This window comes from Streptopelia decaocto (assembly GCF_964273445.1).
Source record: "Streptopelia decaocto genome assembly, chromosome: 10".
Lineage (NCBI taxonomy): Eukaryota > Metazoa > Chordata > Aves > Columbiformes > Columbidae > Streptopelia > Streptopelia decaocto.
Window position 1 is genome coordinate 21007201 of NC_138665.1, and position 17169 is coordinate 21024369.

Genomic DNA, 17169 nt, shown 5'->3' on the forward strand with positions numbered 1-17169 from the left:
GAACTGAGAAAAGATCTGACTCACATCATCATTTTCACCTCTTAACAGAAACAATTCCATAAGGCTTCCAGTACCCACCACGTGGGCCAGGAGGCAGCAACCCGTGAAAACAAGCTGTGTTTTGAGCACTGCCGCCTGGGCGCTTTGCTGGTGTTCGTTCCACATCCCTTTCCATCTCTCCAGCAGCATCCTGACACCTCCCCCTGCAGAGCCCACCCGCTGCTGCTGCCCCGTCCCCCGCGCTCCTCCCGGGCTGCCGGCCGCAGGATGCTCCCTGGGCTCGCACTTCCCGTTCATGACAGCGTTACCGGGGACCTCACCCGTTTGTCGCTGCCACCACCCACACTTCCCGTTCATGACAGCGTTACCGGGGACCTCACCCGTTTGTCACTGCCACCACCCACACTTCCCGTTCATGACAGCGTTACCGGGGACCTCACCCGTTTGTCACTGCCACCACCCACACTTCCCGTTCATGACAGCGTTGCCGGGGACCTCACCCGTTTGTCACTGCCACCACCCACACTTCCCGTTCATGACAGCGTTACCGGGGACCTCACCCGTTTGTCACTGCCACCACCCACACTTCCCGTTCATGACAGCGTTGCCGGGGACCTCACCCGTTTGTCGCTGCCACCACCACTGCACTGCACTTGCAGTGACTCGGAGTCTGTAAGAGCTTTGCTGTGGAGCCACGTCTGAGCGAAGGTAGCAAAGGCTCCTGAGGGTGACGGGGGGCTGTTAACGAAGGGCTGCAAGGACAGAAAGGCACTATAATTAGAAAAGCCTTGCTCACTTAGGAAACCAGCTTAAAAAGAGCTGTTGTTGACAGTCACAGCTGAGATGTTCTTTCAGGGCAGGTAAACAGTACTGCTGTTCTCCAGCCGATAGGTGAGACTCTAAAATACCCACGATATTTTGGGAAGGGCTGACAGAGCCCTGCTCGAGGTGCAGGAGGGGACGGGGACGGGCCCTCCAGCCCTGCAGAACTGCCAAACCAGATCCAGCGCTGCCTTCCCCTGTTCCGAAACGAGACCTCTCCCTCTCGGTCTGACCAGTTTGGGGTTTCGTTGTGAGCGCTGGAAGCTCTGAGTGCTGAGTGCCCAGAACCAGCAGGGCTAAAGCCTTCACTCCACCGGAGATTCCTGGTCGAAGGGAAAAGCACAACTTCAGCCTTTCAGTCGGGCTGGCACGAGCCCTGCACAGGGCACGGAACAGCACCCGGCGCTCAGCTGGGACCGGGGCATTCCCCGAACGCCGCGGGTGACCCTTTGGCTTTGATCATCTCTGTTAATTGAAAAACACGATTACCCGATACACCTCTGCTCAAGTTCTTGGGACCGCTGATATCTAGCATTTCAGTAAAGGATCAGCAGTGGCAACATGCAAGCTTTGGCAAACAGAAAGTGTCTTCTGTAGGATAATGTCCCAAGCACCCAGTCCCTGGCTGCTCTCAGAACACACATGTATTGTAATGTGTGTTTTGAGAAGCACCAGGAGCACCTCCTGTCATCCTGCTCCTTCCAGCTCCCCTGTTCCAGAATACATTCACCGTTCTGCACTACATCAGGCGCTAAAGTTTGCCATGTCCTGTGCTGCCTTTCGAGAACATAACACAAGGACAGACGTGCACGCTGAAAAATATGGAATTGATTTTGTAACCGAGACCTGATGTACTGCATGTGTATTGAGCTGGTTCCGTTGCCAGGACGCGTGTCTGACACGGGGTTTGGTGATCGGCAGCGACAGTGGCACAGCCAGCCCGCTCCAGGAGTACCCCTGTGGTTTTGGAAGCGCACTCGCAATAATTAACACATTGAACCGGCGCTGTCTCTGCAAGCCTTCATGCTGCGTGGACCTTTTGTTCACAACCGACAGCTCCGCAGCAGCCCCAGCCTCTCGTGAATCATTCCTTCACCAAGACACTGCTGGGATGTCGTGGAACTCTGTGCACAGGAAGCAATGCCAAGTGTCCTTGGTGCAGGCGCAGCCTGTCCTGGTGTCCCTCCCGACCCCCGTGGCCACGGCGGGTGCCGACAGCGTGTGGCCGGGAGGCCTCTGCAACGTGTTTTACTGGGCCGGTGCATCCGCAGGGGCCAATGTTCAGAGGTACCAGGTCTGGTGTTCTAACGGAAGCAAGTATCTCCCCTTGTTACAGGATTTGCTTGGCAGTTTGTACCATTCCCATGTTCCTGTCTTCATCATCGACTGCCATAAGGACAGTTAGTGTAGGTGTTAATTCATCCCGTGATGGGGTGGGAGAGAAGGAGGCCGCTCACTTCCAGCAGCACATCTCCTGCTCTCAGCTGCAGAGGTTCCTCTGCCTCGGAGGGGAGTTCATCTCTGGATACCTCTCCTTTGGCTTGTCCAGCTCGTGACCACTTGGAGACACACGGTTTAAATCTGCCAGAGTGTGAAATGAGAAGTTTGTGGAGGGCAATACCTATATTTCTCTTTCATCAGAGAATCCCCAGGACCTTTCTGCTGCTATCATGTTGCTCGCAGTTGCCTGCACCTGTCTGCAAATTAACCTGCCTGCTTCCAGTCCTGCCTAGGGATGCCACATCATGTTCAACTGAAACGGTAGAAAAGGTCATTAATGTCAGGCATAGCACAACGTCCCGGTTTGGACTGTCTGGAGCTGCCATGTGTTGCATATGGGGCTGTGGAAAATCAGGCAGAGGTCAACGGTGACACCAGACCCTGAGCCGAGGATGGGCCCATCAGCAACCTCTGTATGTGTCCAAAACCCTTCATTCACTCGGGATAAAAGCACATGACGAGAGCTATTGATGGGTGACCTTCCGAAGGTTGTTTTGTAAGATGGTCATAGGCATCTCCCGGTACCGTTAGCGTCACGCGGTGCATGTGGGAGGCTGGTGAAGATAACTCCCGCTGGTGGAGCGGCTCCCGGCGCCAGCTGGGCCGCGGAGCCGCGCAGGACGCTCCCCGCCGCGCTTTGGCACTCGCAGTTCTCGCTTGGGCCAGACATACTGGGGAAGCAGCATTTCACTAGTACAGCTGGGCCAAGCTCCGGTTCAGCCCGACTTCAGGTGAAAAGTGAAACAGAAAGTGGGGGAACATATTTTATTTTTTCATTGGTGACTCAAGTTAAAAGATTCAGCAAGAAGCACCGTCTGAAGTGCCGAGATGATGGCGCTTGCTGAAGACATGTCTATGTTCATAAAGGATCTAATATCATGCAAAATATACTTTACAAGAAGCAGTGCTTTAAGCATTTGTTGATTAAAGGAGAGATCCTTGAACTGTACATTATGCAAAATGTAAAACACAATATTAACCCTCACCGAAAGTAGTTAAGTACATCGTGCATTACTTGGGAAACACTCCAGGTGTCATTTCAGGCATCTTCATTTTCTTCTCCCTCTTCTCAGTTTTCTACAATCGAGGGAATATTGTGCAAGAACACGTCAGTCTTTCCCCCCAGGACTGCCGCTTGCCCATTTGAGCCTGTTCCCAGCGTACACACCTCCCGTGGTCGGGAGGGACATTCGCAGTGCTTACAAACCCCAGGACGCGTCTGGATTCTGCCGCTCTCACCATCCGCTCGACACCCGGATCCACGTGCACGTCGGTTTCCGTGCAGCTGTAGGAGCCCGGGCGGTGGAGTCGCACGGCGCCGCGTGCGGGGGCTCCGGGCGGGCAGGGGCCTTCAGACTGGACGGTAGGAAAAGGGTCTTCCTGGAAAGGGCTGTGGGCACCGAACAGGCTGCCCAGGGCAGTGCTGGAGCCACCAGCCCTGGAGGGGTTTAAAAGGTGTTTAGATGAGGTTCCTAGGGACATGGTTTAGTGCTGGAGTGAGGCTATGGCTGGACTTGATGATCCTGAGGGTCTCTTCCAACTGAAATGATTCCATGACTCTATGAACAGTGCCTGCTCCTGCCTCTGCAGCCCGTGTCCCCAAGCCTGGTGGCTTTCCTTGGGGCTGGGCGGGTGTCCACGCCAGCAGGAACCGTGGTTGGCATCTCAGCACTGTTTTGAAGTAGCTGACAGTATTTTCTGGCAGCCAAGATCTACCAGTTGCTTCAGTTACTGAGTACGATACACAGTAATGCAGTCTCGTTAAATTCGAGTTCCACATCCTGTGCTGATGGGTTTCCAGTGCAGCAGCGGAGCGCGCCCCGGTGCCCGGCCGGGCAGACCACCGCGGCCGGCCCGGGACAAGGGCGCCTTTGTTCTCCGGGAACGGGGCACATGGCCGAGGCAGGTGACATTCCTTGGATGCGGAGACTTGGGAGGTTAAAATTCACTCAGACTTGGCGGTTCAGTGTCATTGCCTGCGGCACAGCGAACACTCCCAGAATATCCTGTCACAGGTGACTGGGCCGCTTTCTGCCTTTGTTCTCGCTGTGTTATCTGTGTGTTCTCAGCCCGCTCCGTGCCGGCGGTTGTCCCGCGCTCCCTGGGCCGCGCGCCGTCCCCGCCGCGCTCTCCCGCCCGCCGGTCGCGCAGCCGCAGCCGCAGCCGCAGCCGCCCACGGGCTCGGGAAACGTCCCAGGGGTGTCTGCCATGAACCCAGAGCTGGTGCTACGAAACATGTTCCGTTTGAAGAACTGAGAACCAACGTCGGCTGCCTCACAAACGTCTGCAGTGTCGATTGTGCATGAAATGCAGAAAGAAGAAAAACACTAGTTTTCACTATAATTCATTTCTGCAGCCACTTTCTTGCATTTCGTGAGCTGATGCCCTGCAGTGACACCGGGTTGACACTGGGATGCTGTGAATGGCACGTTCTGTGTTTCTGTGCAGCACGGCCACCCGTGCCCGCGCTGGTGCTCCGACCCACAGTGAGAGGTGGCTGCCATGAGGCACGTGGCCGTTCGCAGAGCGGGCAGAGCGCGGTGGGAGCGCGGCCGGCGCCGGGCGGTGCTCCGGCTGCCACAGCCGCGGCCGCGCTGCGAGAGCGGGAGTTTAGTACCCTGAGACATCCACCAAAGCAGAGGCCAGCGCTCCCCTCCGACGTCCAGCGCACCGCGAGCCACCCTGTGCCAGCCTCACATCAACGTGCTGAGATCCGATTAGCTCTGACTTTGCTGATGCTTATCTCTGCAATTTGTTCTATGTTTTCACTTTCTCTTCCTTATTAAGGAAACATGCCACTAACTGAATACTTGGGTCAAGCTCTATTCGTCAATTTAATTTATTTTGGCCACAGCCTGAGGATTAAAGCGTGCGAGCGAGAGGGTGCGTGAGAGGAGAACAGGCTGAATGTGCAAAGAAGGGATCTGAGCGCCCTGTCAGAAACGGGTGCTGAGCACCCAGTGTAAAACCCACCGCTTGGATCACGTGGAACTGCTCTATTAGAGACACTTCTGGCACCATCAGCCCCAAACTTGCCCGTTCAGTGGGCTAGAAGTGACCAAAATGGCTCTTCTCATTGAATACAACCCACAAGGATCTCAGATGCCCTGTTTTGTTCATTCCACATGTTCTGATGTCAGTACCGCCTCGTTCTTTGGTATCTTTCCTCACACGAGTGTTGCCCACAGTGTGTGTGGGGTGGGGTGTGAGAAGGGCAGGATGCCAGGTAAGAGCTGAAGGAAGCCCGGCAGGGTCTGCTGAGGGCAGGGTCTGCGGAGCCGCGCGGAGCCGGGCCGGAGCGACAGAGCCTCCTTGGGCCCGTTCCTTACGTGTAAGTTTCTTACAGAACCACAGTCACTAAATGCAGTTTCTTGTTTTGCAAACAATTGCCAGAGGATTTGGGGTTTGTTTTGGTTTTGTTTGTTTGGGGTTTTTTTGTTTGTTTGTAGGGGTTTATTTTGTCCACAAAGAAAATAAAGAAAGGAAAACTGAGGAGCTCAGTGGGCAGAGGCTGAACGGTGCTGCTCGGTACTCAGCATCTTTCCATCTTTTGTTTGCTTGCTTTGTTGTTGGTTGGGTTGGGTTTGATTGGTTTGGTTTGTTTTGGTTGGTCTTGCTCTGCGTTCCGGTTCGAATGCAGCGAGCGCACAGCGCCGGCTGCGCACCGGGCCTGCAGGGCTGCAACGGGGGCCTGCGGACGGTGTCACCCGCAGACGGTGTCACCCGCAGACGGTGTCACCCGCAGACGGTGTGCCCTGCGGACGGTGTGTCCTGCGGATGGTGTCACCCGCAGACGGTGTCACCCGCAGACGGTGTCACCTGCAGACGGTGTCACCTGCAGACGGTGTGCCCTGCGGACGGTGTGCCCTGCGGACGGTGTCACCCGCAGACGGTGTCACCTGCAGACGGTGTCACCTGCAGACGGTGTCACCTGCAGACGGTGTGCCCTGCGGACAGTGTCACCCGCAGACGGTGTCACCCGCAGATGGTGTCACCTGCAGACGGTGTCACCCGCAGACGGTGTCACCCGCAGACGGTGTCCCCTGCAGACAGTGTCACCTGCAGACGGTGTGTCCTGCGGACGGTGTCACCCGCAGACGGTGTCACCTGCAGACGGTGTCACCTGCAGACAGTGTGTCCTGCGGACGGTGTCACCTGCAGACGGTGTCCCCTGCAGACAGTGTCACCTGCAGACGGTGTGCCCTGCGGATGGTGTCACCTGCAGACGGTGTGCCCTGCAGATGGTGTGCCCTGCGGATGGTGTCACCTGCAGACGGTGTGCCCTGCAGATGGTGTGCCCTGCGGATGGTGTCACCTGCAGACGGTGTGCCCTGCAGATGGTGTGCCCTGCGGGTGGTGTCACCTGCAGACGGTGTGCCCTGCAGACGGTGTCACCTGCAGACGGTGTGCCCTGCAGATGGTGTGCCCTGCGGATGGTGTCACCTGCAGACGGTGTCACCTGCAGACGGTGTCACCTGCAGATGGTGTGCCCTGCGGATGGTGTCACCTGCAGACGGTGTGCCCTGCGGATGGTGTCACCTGCAGACGGTGTCACCTGCAGACGGTGTGCCCTGCAGACGGTGTCACCTGCAGACGGTGTCACCTGCAGACGGTGTCACCTGCGGTCCCGCACGCGTTGCGCAGGGTGCGTGTGGCTCGGAGCTCCTCGGGCGCAGCGGACGCTGCAGGGACCGCAGGGGACGGTTCCCCAGGTGACAGCGGCTCCAGACGTGTCCTGTACCGGGGGATGAGGGACGACCAGGGAACATGTCCTTGCTGCCTTCTCTGCTGGCTTTCAGCGTTATATCCTGACAAAAGAGCCAGTAACGAGCTTCTTGTAGGACACAGTCGCTGCTTTTCCGGACTTTTTTGAGTGAAAAATCTTTTTTTTAAAAAAGCAAATCTTTTAGTGTTTCCATTGGAACAGTTTGCGATGTTGGGCTATAATAGCTTTGCAGTATATTTTGCCAAATTTTCTTTGAAAATATTTTCTTTTCAGAATTTGTAATTGCCTTTATTACTTTACCAACTTGCAATGAGAAATATTATTGCTCTAAATGTGGGAGTCACTATTTGGGGTTTTTAAAGGACAGAATACCTCATTAAAGTTTGGCTTCAGTAACACTTGTGGAAAAATAGGGTAAGCAGTTTTGTGCAAAGCTGCTGACTGGCGCGGTGTGGCTGACAGCGTGCCCCTAGGACTGAAATCAATCCCCACGCTCATTATCCTCCCAAGGAACGGCCTTCGTTCTCATCTGGCTCGCTGGCTCCTCCGATGCCGTTTCCCTGGGTAGAAAATAGCTGCGGTTCTCGGGCACGCCGGGAGGGTCCCACTGGGAGGGAAACTGTGCCCAAAAACACAGAGGGGAGGAGATGTGTCCACAAAAATGCCCATGCAGTGAACACAGCCCGAGCGCAGGCTCTGTGGAGGTCCCTGCGCAACAGGCCAAAAATTACAGCAGAACAGATTCATAGTCAGGATTGTTTCCTCACAATCTCTTACTTTCTCCTCCGTTTCGAAGGGGTGTTTGTTCAGACTGGTTCGGACCTGGCTCTGCGGCCCCTGGCAGAGGGTGCTGGTGCCCCTGCTGCCCCGGGGGCGCCGGGCGCGCGGGAGGAAACGTGCAAAGCTGCAGCCCACGGTGATGCAGCACGGGCTGCTCCTCGCGGGGCCCCGAGCTACCGCGTCCCTGTGCAGAGGAACGTCTGTCACCGAGCAGGTGTCACCAGGTGACTCGTGCCGTGACTCGCGCTGCAAAGGTCAAACCAAGCTGGGGAACCTTGAGCTGAAGCTGAGTCAGAGCCAGGGGACGATCACCAGCTGCAGCTGCGGGGGGCCCTGGGCAGCCTGTCCCTGTCCCTTCCAGCGGGGAGGTGACCAGGGACCCCTCCCCAGGCACAGGGACACTCACCCATTGCAGAGCTAAGCTGGGTCTGTTACCTGCTCTGGCTTCCCCGGGGAGCCAAGAGTGTTGCCTGTGAGCGAGCAGCTACAAAAGGAAGATATAATTAAGAGCAGAAGTCATAAATCTGCGGCAGTTTGTTTTCACCGTGGCTTGATTTGATATTTACCTTGAAAAGATCAACAGAGTCAAGGGCAAAGCCAACAGTAACGAATGAGGTGGCAGGTCCGTCCGTCGTTTTCCCTGTGCTGCGGGCGCTGGCCGTGCAGGCGGCTCCCAAGGCTCACCTCGTCGTCTCGCCCCAGCCTGAGCCGAGCGGGCCCGGCGCCCGGGGGGTCTCCCCTCCCGCCGCACGGCCCTGCGCTCGGCCGGGCCCTCCCGCTCCGCAGGGCTGTGCTGTCCTGGGGGCGTTTCCCTGCAGAAAATAGAGGATCTGGAAAAGCTGAAATAAGGGGGGGAAATAAGAGCTTTTTCAAAAGAGCTTAAATTGTAGTTATGCAGAGAAGAGGCTGGAGGCAGGAGGAAAAGGAGGTCATCCAGTTTGCTTCTACCTTCCAAAACAAAATGAGCCTAGGAAGACACCGATTAAACAGCAGCATTGCCCAGACTCCTCAGGAGCTTTTCTGGGAGCTGCAATAGCCTGGGCCAAGAAATACCAATATTTGAAGGTCTGAGTGCATTGGGTCCTGGTGCAAATGTGTCCACCCGACCTTCAGAGGAAGCCCATGCTCGGACCAGTTCCTGCACAAGCGCACCAAGAGGAATGACGGCCCAGCCCCGTCTTTGGGCAGGTTTCTATTGTCACACCCCACGCTGCAGTTGCGGGTCCCCAGCGCTCCTGACCCGCGCCAGCGACCCGCGACAGTGACCCGCGACAGTGACCCGCGACAGTGACCCATGACAGTGACCCATGACAGTGACCCGCGCCAGCGACCCGCGCCCGGCCGCCCGGCCGCCGCAGAGCACAGGCACTGTCACTGCCAAGAGAAGCCACAAGGCCAGCAGGCAATAACACAGCCGTAAATGAAGGCTAGAAATACCGAGATGGACAGCAATAACCACAGGCTTTCTCTCGTACGCGTGGCGTCCAGCTTGGAAAGTCCTGTGGGTCAGGCTGTTGCTTGTTCGATGGGATGTGGGGTGTCTTTGCTTCCAGCCCTCTGGTGACCGTGGCATTTTGGAGCTCTTTGTCTGGTTTCGGGAAACCTTGCTCCAGTCCTGCGCAAAGTCCAAAACGGGGCGAGGTCTGTCACCTCTGTGGCTTCGGGTGGCTCTGCGGTTGCACAGCAGCCATCGGGTGGCGCTGGCGCAGCCCTCTCGGTGACATCCCAAGGGGAGGACCACTCGCTTTTTAGCGACTGGAAAACAATGAATCTGCTTTTCTCAGCTTCCGTGGGTCAACATTTAGATGCAGGGTCCGTGCTCAGGCTTCAGCAGAAAACAGGAATAATAACGCCTGCAGCCCCCGAGCGCTGCCGGGCTTCTCAGAGACGAAGCTCTCTCATGGATCTGAAAGTCAGTTTGAAAAATCAATTCTGAGAATTCAATTGCATAGAATGAGGCTGTGGGTACAAGTGGGAGCAAAAGGTTGCCCAAAGATCCTGGTATGTTTAAAAAATCACACTGATTTAAGCTGACTTCATGCCGTGACTGCCCTTCTGAAACGGTTCTTTGCAATATTCATTTATAAGAGGCTGAAATGTTATTGAGTTGTACAATAACACCATGGCTATGCAACAGCCGTAGTTATTGCCAGGAAGTTAAGAACAGTTGATTTGCACTAATGCCTATAAATGTACTTTAGGCAGTGGGTTGCTACTGCTGAGTTTATGCTTAATTCTGTATTCTGGACTGCCAGTGTTGGCGCTCGATGTATGGACACATTTAGGGTTGACTTCTGTTCGGCTGCAAATGGGCTGCGCGCTGTTGAAATCAGAGCAGGTACGTGGCTGCAAGTCAGATGGACTCGGCAGCAGCAGTGAAATCCCTCCTCGCAGGGGCCTGAGCTCCTCTCCGGGCTGGTGTGTGCATTTGTCCATGGGTTTGGGAGCAAACTAGAGAGTTCAAGGAAGAGGAGCCCATCAGGGCTTACTAATTAAGTGTTTGTGCTCTGTTTTCATTCCCCTCCCTGTGTCCCAACACCTGTCAGAAGGAGGGTGCTGGGGTGTGGTCCTTTGGTGTGGTCCTGGAAGCTTTTTCTTCTATTCTTCAGTAATTCCCTTTCTGGAGTCTTTCCCCCTATTAAATCTAGTCCCTGTCTTCACCTGCAGAGCTTTGCGCAGCTCTGATCACCTGCAGACGACCCTTTTGCCAGGCCTATGCCCCTGTCCGTGAGCAGCGGCCGGTGCCGGCGCTCGCAGCCTCGCCGCCGCTCATCGGGTTTCACACCAGTCCAGCTCCAGCCCCTGGCTCGGCTCCCCCTGCTCTCTGCCATTTCCATTCTGCCTTTGGAGCCTGGCCTGAGAGATCTTCAAGGCAGGGCCTGTCCTTGGGCTCTGGAAGAACATCTCTCCTCCTGGGTGCCGCGCAAAAGGCTGACAGCACAGCAGAATCATTAGTCAGGGCTCGGAGCGGTGAGTGTTTGTGTGGGCAGGACGGCGGCAGCGCCGACAGCGAGGGCTGGGCAGCGCCGGCTGGGCAGCGCCGGCAGTGGTAGGGCTGGGCAGCGCCGGCAGTGGTAGGGCTGGGCAGCGCCGGCTGGGCAGCGCCGGCTGGGCAGTGCCGGCAGTGGTAGGGCTGGGCAGCGCCGGCAGTGGTAGGGCTGGGCAGCGCCGGCTGGGCAGCGCCGGCAGTGGTAGGGCTGGGCAGTGCCGGCAGTGGTAGGGCTGGGCAGCGCCAGCTGGGCAGCGCCGGCAGTGGTAGGGCTGGGCAGTGCCGGCAGGGGTAGGGCTGGGCAGCGCCGGCAGGGGTAGGGCTGGGCAGCGCCGGCTGGGCAGGAGGCGCGGGGCGACGGCCGACCCGGCTCCTGACAGCAGGAGCTGCGAACAAAGGAACCCCTGTCTGAAAAGCCAAAAGCGCTTCACGGGGGAGTTAGAACAGTGCTAGAAACGTGCCAGGTCTGTTCAAAGCATGGGGGGGCGTTGCAGCTTTTCTTATCTACTGGATTCTGCCTGTGAACGGACCCAGGGTGAGGAGGAGGCGGCAGCGTCGCCTCGGTGTCTTCTCCCAGGAGGGAGAAGGTCGTGTGGACGCTGCACGTGCCCCAGTGTGCCTGCGGCTGCCCGGGCTGCGGGGCAGGGCGGCTTCGGTGCTGCTCCTGCAGTTATTCCATCTTATATATTGTTATTATTCTTTTTTTTTAACTATGGAACAACCATCAATGACTTTTAAGCACATAATTCCTCCTCTTCTCAAATATGCAGGTATTAGGAGTACATAAACACAACGTGATTGCTTATTCTCTGACAGCATCTTGGGACTGCCAGAAAGATTCTCAGTAACTTTCTACCAGTTCTGCCAAGGGAAAGCTCCTGAAATCTACTGTGGTGTCCTCCAAATGCTGCAGGGGAGAGGTGTGTGCCAACAATTTGTATCTGTTCTGCTTTTACTTTTGATCATGCTGCGAGAACACGTTGCCAAAAACGAATGCCATGAAAAACATCGGGGATTATGCAGAGCTGTTTTCACTCTGCGAGTGAAACTTCGCCCCTCTCCCGCTGAATGCCAGGGCTCCGGGGCCCGTCAGGTTGTCCGTGAAGTGTCGGACGGATGTGCGGCTGGGACACGGGGAGCAGCGGGCGCGTGTCCCAGGTGCCCGTGCGGGCACAGCTCCCTGTGGGCACAGCTCCCTGCAGGCACAGCTCCGTGCGGGCACAGCTCCCTGTGGGCACAGCTCCGTGCGGGCACAGCTCGGCTGGGGGGCAGCGGAACGCTCCTCGCTGACAGCCGGCTCCTGCAAACACCGCAAGGCAGCCAGCCGGCTTTCCAGCCGGCTCTTGGTCATCGTTTTCCCCTCTGAAATTAGGAGACACTGTCATTTCCACAGCCCCCATTTATCTGGGGTGTTCCTCCTGCTTTCTCACTTGAGTGACCAGGGAAGCACCTTCCACCTTAAAAAAACCCACCAAAGGCACCAAACGTGAGTCGCTGCTCCCGGGGGCAGCCGGGGATCCTGACCCGCAGCGGGTGCTACAGCCACCAGCAGCTTTTGTTGGGCGCAGCTGGGGCGATGGCGCTGCCCGGTGTCTGTGTGCTCTGCTCTGTGTCCCAGCGTCCACAGCCACCGGTGACCTCTCCTCAGCCCCTCACAAGCTAACAGAGCCTCAGGGAGCTCCTTGTGCTCGAAGACAACACTCCATCCTGCTCTCATCTGGCGCATTTGAAATCTGCTCTTCATCCTCCCAGCTGGGAACGTGAAAAAGTTAAAATCATTCCTTGTCCTTTTTCCCTCCAATTAGAGTTTCTTGTTGTCCTCCCCCCTGCTGCCAAAGCCCCCCAGGCCGCTCTGCCGCTCCGTGGGCGCTCTGCGGAATCGGAGGCTGTGCCGCCCGCGGGGCTGCTCTGCAGCAGGGCAGGGGCAGCACGCGACAGCTCGGATGGACAGATGGACGGCACCTCCCGCTCCTCCAGCACGGCCGCGCTGCTGTGCCGGGGCTGGCGACCGCCCGTGGCAAGGTGGTGACTCCACCAACACCAGCTCTGCTGCGCTGCCCACCTGGCTCAGATCGCTTCCCTTACGTAGCTGTAAATGCAGTTTTGCTAATGGCCTGAACTGCACAAAACAAAGCGGAATTCCTCTCAGGATTTTTCCCTTAAGAAAGACCGCCTGAGGAGCACTGGAAAGAGCCAAAACCAAGAGCATTAAGTCCAGCAAGACACATGTAGGCAGTAGGGCTGGGTACAGCAGCAGAGGTTTATTCCCAGAGTCTGCAGTGGCACCCTCTGCTCCTGGGCACACCGCGGGCTCCCCGCCTGCGGCTCCTGCACAGCCTGGCGGTGCCAGCTCCCGGCAGCATCGCCCTGGCATTTCCCGGCCTCACCGAGGGTGTTCGAGTCACCGTGAGCTGTCTGAAGGGTGTCTGGTGGGAAACAAGGGGCTTTGAGCGATGGTACGGAGAGGAGTGAACAAGAGTGAGGCAAAGCACAGCTCATCTGGGGCTTCTGCTGAGCAGAAGAGCGTGAAAGCAAGGGCCCCGTGCCTGCGTTTGAACACATCACCCTGTCATCAGGGGTGCTGCCTGCTTGTGTTCTCACAGCTAGAACTGCAGGAGGGTGCACAGAGCAGTACGAGGCAGGGAGGGGTCCTGTCCTGCTGGCTGCGGCACGGGCAGCGCTGTGGGCTGCTGGGGTGAAGAGCACGGGCAGCGAGATCGTGGGGAAGAGTCTCAGGTGCTCAGAAACCTCGCACTGGGTGGTGCAGGGACGCAGCAGAGGAGCGGAGGGAAAACTGGAGAAAATGACTGAAACTGGCTGGGAGAATAGAGAGAAAAAAATTATTTAAGGCGAAGTAAAATGACATCTGTGCCGGTGGTTGTGTGACCTCCCCAAACCAAGCCTGGGGAGGAGGGTGATGAACCGATATGACAGGTCTGTGCGGCGTGAGCCGTCCCGGCGAGCACCCAGTGCCCTCTGCTGACAGCGGCCCAGCAGCACCTCCCGCAGCACCCTCTGCCGCGGGCACGGCGGGCCCCCCAGCTCCCGATTGCTCCCGCAGCAAGAAAACCAACAGCTCCCCTCGGGAAGGGCTGAACCCGGCGCTGGGCTGGCGCTGCCGGGGCTGCGGCGCCTCGTCCCGTGTCCTGCCCGTGCGTCCCGCACCACCCGGGAGCAGCCGCGGCCCCGCGCCCGCGGTGCGGGAGGAGCAGCCCCGGCGGGCGGGGAGGGGCAGCGCGGGGGCGGGGGAACCCGCCGGGGAGCCGCTGGGCAGAAACGGGAACCCGCTGGAGGCCGCTCCTTTCAACTGTGAGGACGAGCAGATTCAGAACATTTTAACCGTTAATGCCCTGGAAAGATTTGTGACAGGGACGTGGGTCCAGGTACGCACTTCAGGCTCTGGCAAGCCAGCAACATTAACTTTCACAAGCCTGTGCCCAAGAGCGAATGTGCAGGTTTGAAAGGAGAGATGAGCATCCTGCACCCATGAGTTTGGATACTCTGCTCGGGAAGGCTGAGGATGTAAAAGCCTACCTGGCTTTTGTGGGCTGCACAAATTCCCTGGAAAAATAAGCCACCAGCATTACTTAATGCAAAGACACCACTTGCCCCTGAACCACAGTTTGCTGGAGGCTCTTCTGGAGAAGCGTCGCGTTAGCCTTGTCCTGATGGCTGCCAGAGAAAGGCTGTCAGGTGGTTCTGGCCAGCGACACTTGTCCTTAGGTGAGCTCGTGGCTCTCAGGTGGAGAGGGAGCTGCATTTCCCTCCTCCGCCCCCCAGGAGAGCGGCCCGGCCGATGGGAGCTGCTGGAAGAGCAGATCCCGCCGCCCATCCCTCCCCAGGCCGTGCCTGGAAAGCGAGTGTCGCTGCCTCGGAGTGCTGTGAAATGCTCCATCATTGTCAAGACAGGGCAGCCTGGATGCGTTTGGAGGCACAGGGCACTGTTTCGGAGGGTTATAGTCCCTTGGTCAGCTGAACCTGGATTTAAGCCGGATCTTAAAACTTCTCTCTGGGCTGCACCCCCACAGTGCCCAGCGTCCCAGGCTCACAGCCGCAGGAACGTGCCTTGGGCGCTGCAGAGCGCGTTCCTGCCCTGGGAAAGGCTGAGATTCCTGCCCCAGGCCCTGGAGCGCCACAAGACAGAACCCCAGACACGCCAAACGTCTTCTAAATACCTTCACAGAAAAAGTCAGCAACAAGTCCTGACCGACACGTACAAAGGAGTCACAGCATGCGTGGGCTGATCGTGTGGAACACCCCGTTTATGTAACGGCCCTGGAAGGAATCCTGCGCACCGAGTGAGACGCGTAGGTGCAGTCATGCCATCCAGCAGGCAAGAGAGCAAGGTCCTCCGGACGCTCACCCTGTTATTTTGGGTGCTGTCAGGGGAAAGTGCATCAAAGAACAAATAAGTCACATAGCACCTCAAAACTCTCTGCTCAGCTGTAGTTTAGGCAATCACGGGAAATTTCTCATAGGGAGAACTGAGTAGATCTCAGCCCAAAGCAGCTGTGCTGCTCCTTGGGGATCCTGTGCGGCTTCCAGGAGATCCTATACCATTGCCAGGGGATCCTGTGCTGCTCCCGGGGGATCCTATACCATTGCCAGGGGATCCTGTGCTGCTCCCAGGGGATCCTATACCATTGCCAGGGGATCCTGTGCTGCTCCTGGGGGATCCTGTGCCACTCCATGAGCCCCCATCACCTCCCCACCCGGTAAATGTGACCTGGCGAAGGGCAGAGCACTGGGCTGGGTCCAGGTGACTGCACCAGTGTGACTTCTCCACCACACCATGTGTTACGTGGACGATCCCCCTGTGTCAGAGGAGGGATCTGTGTCTGTCTGTATCTGTCTGTCTGTGAGTGGGGTGGGGTGTTCACAGCCGCTTTGCCCCCACGGTAAAATCGCGGTGGACTTGGTGCCCTCTAGTGTTGTGAATGGTCCATCACACAAGAAAAACCCTGTGAAACAGATCCCTGCCTCAGAATTCATGGTTTTGCTAGCTCGTAGTACGGTAATCACATTAATTGTGCTACGTACTTAAAACTTAACGGAGATAACGTGACCCTGAGCATATTGGGTAATTACAGTCACAACACCAAATACCTGAGGACATGTTTCTGTGGGTTGAAGCCAACGTCTCAAGGGGCTTGGTCTGCAAAACACACCCAGACCCGGAGTGTGGGAGCCCTGCAGCCGCGGCACAGCCAGCCCCTCTGCGTGCGGCTGGCACCGCTAACGCCGCACAGCCTGTGCGCTGCAGCGGGAGCCCGGCCGCGTCCCGCGCTGCGGGGCTCGTCACCGCGCTGCGGGGCTCGTCACCGCCCCGCGCCTCCCGCGCACGGGAGCTGCTGGGGTGACTGCGAACCCGCCGCAGCCACAGCGTGGGCGCCTCGGGCAGTTTGCCCTGGCCGCCAGGTGGACACAAGGGGACAGCGGGACACATGGCGGGAAATGGGGGGGGGGGGGGGGGGCTGATGGAAGGAACCGGGGTGAAGAGGGGCTGCCCGCTGCAGCCTTGACCAGCGCCAGGGCTCGGGCTGGCCAGCGCCGTGGGGCTGCACACCGTCTGCCAGTGGGACCACCCCACAGCACTCCATAGCACTCCATAGCACCCCAAAGCACCCCACAGCACCCCAAACCACGCGGGTTCTGAGCAGCTCTGCAAATGAGCACCCGTCATCCAGCCAGTGTGATATACTGGATACTCTGTCTGCACATCTTTCACCTTGATTCAGTCAGCTTTGTAGAGGAAAATAACCCCACAGCTGCCCTCTGCTGATGTCATCGTGCCCAGTGAACAGCTCAGCATCAGCAGAGCCGCTGTCTGTGTCCCTGGGTCCCTCCTCGGCTGTCCCCCCGCCCCACGCCCCCGTGCAACCCGCCCCTCGGGCAGCGCGGCCGCCCACGCTGACGCAAGATGGGCGGTTGCATCAGACACGGACCCGAGTGAGGCGAACGGCCCCGTGAGGAAGGTGAAGTCATCCCATCCCCTGCAGAACAGCTCCTGTGGCCATGGCATCATTAACCCGGCGAAGCACTGAGTTGTGAAAAGTCAGAAGTCTCGGTGAGAAAACAGCCAGGCAGTTGACTGCTTAACTGAGTTCCACATGAAATCCTTCTAGTTATTCCAGTCACACAGTCTAGCTTCTCTGGAGGCTGTTGTGCAGTGACAGTGGGGAACTTAGGCGACTTCTCAAAAGCATCTGCTGGAGAAACATCACTTAAATTTTGAAAAAAGAGAAAGAAATGGGGACAATGTCACAAAATAACAGGTTTAAAACCAGCACGGTTCAGGTACACATCCTTGTCCAACAGCTTAGCGAGGGCCCCTGCCCGAGCCACTGCAGAG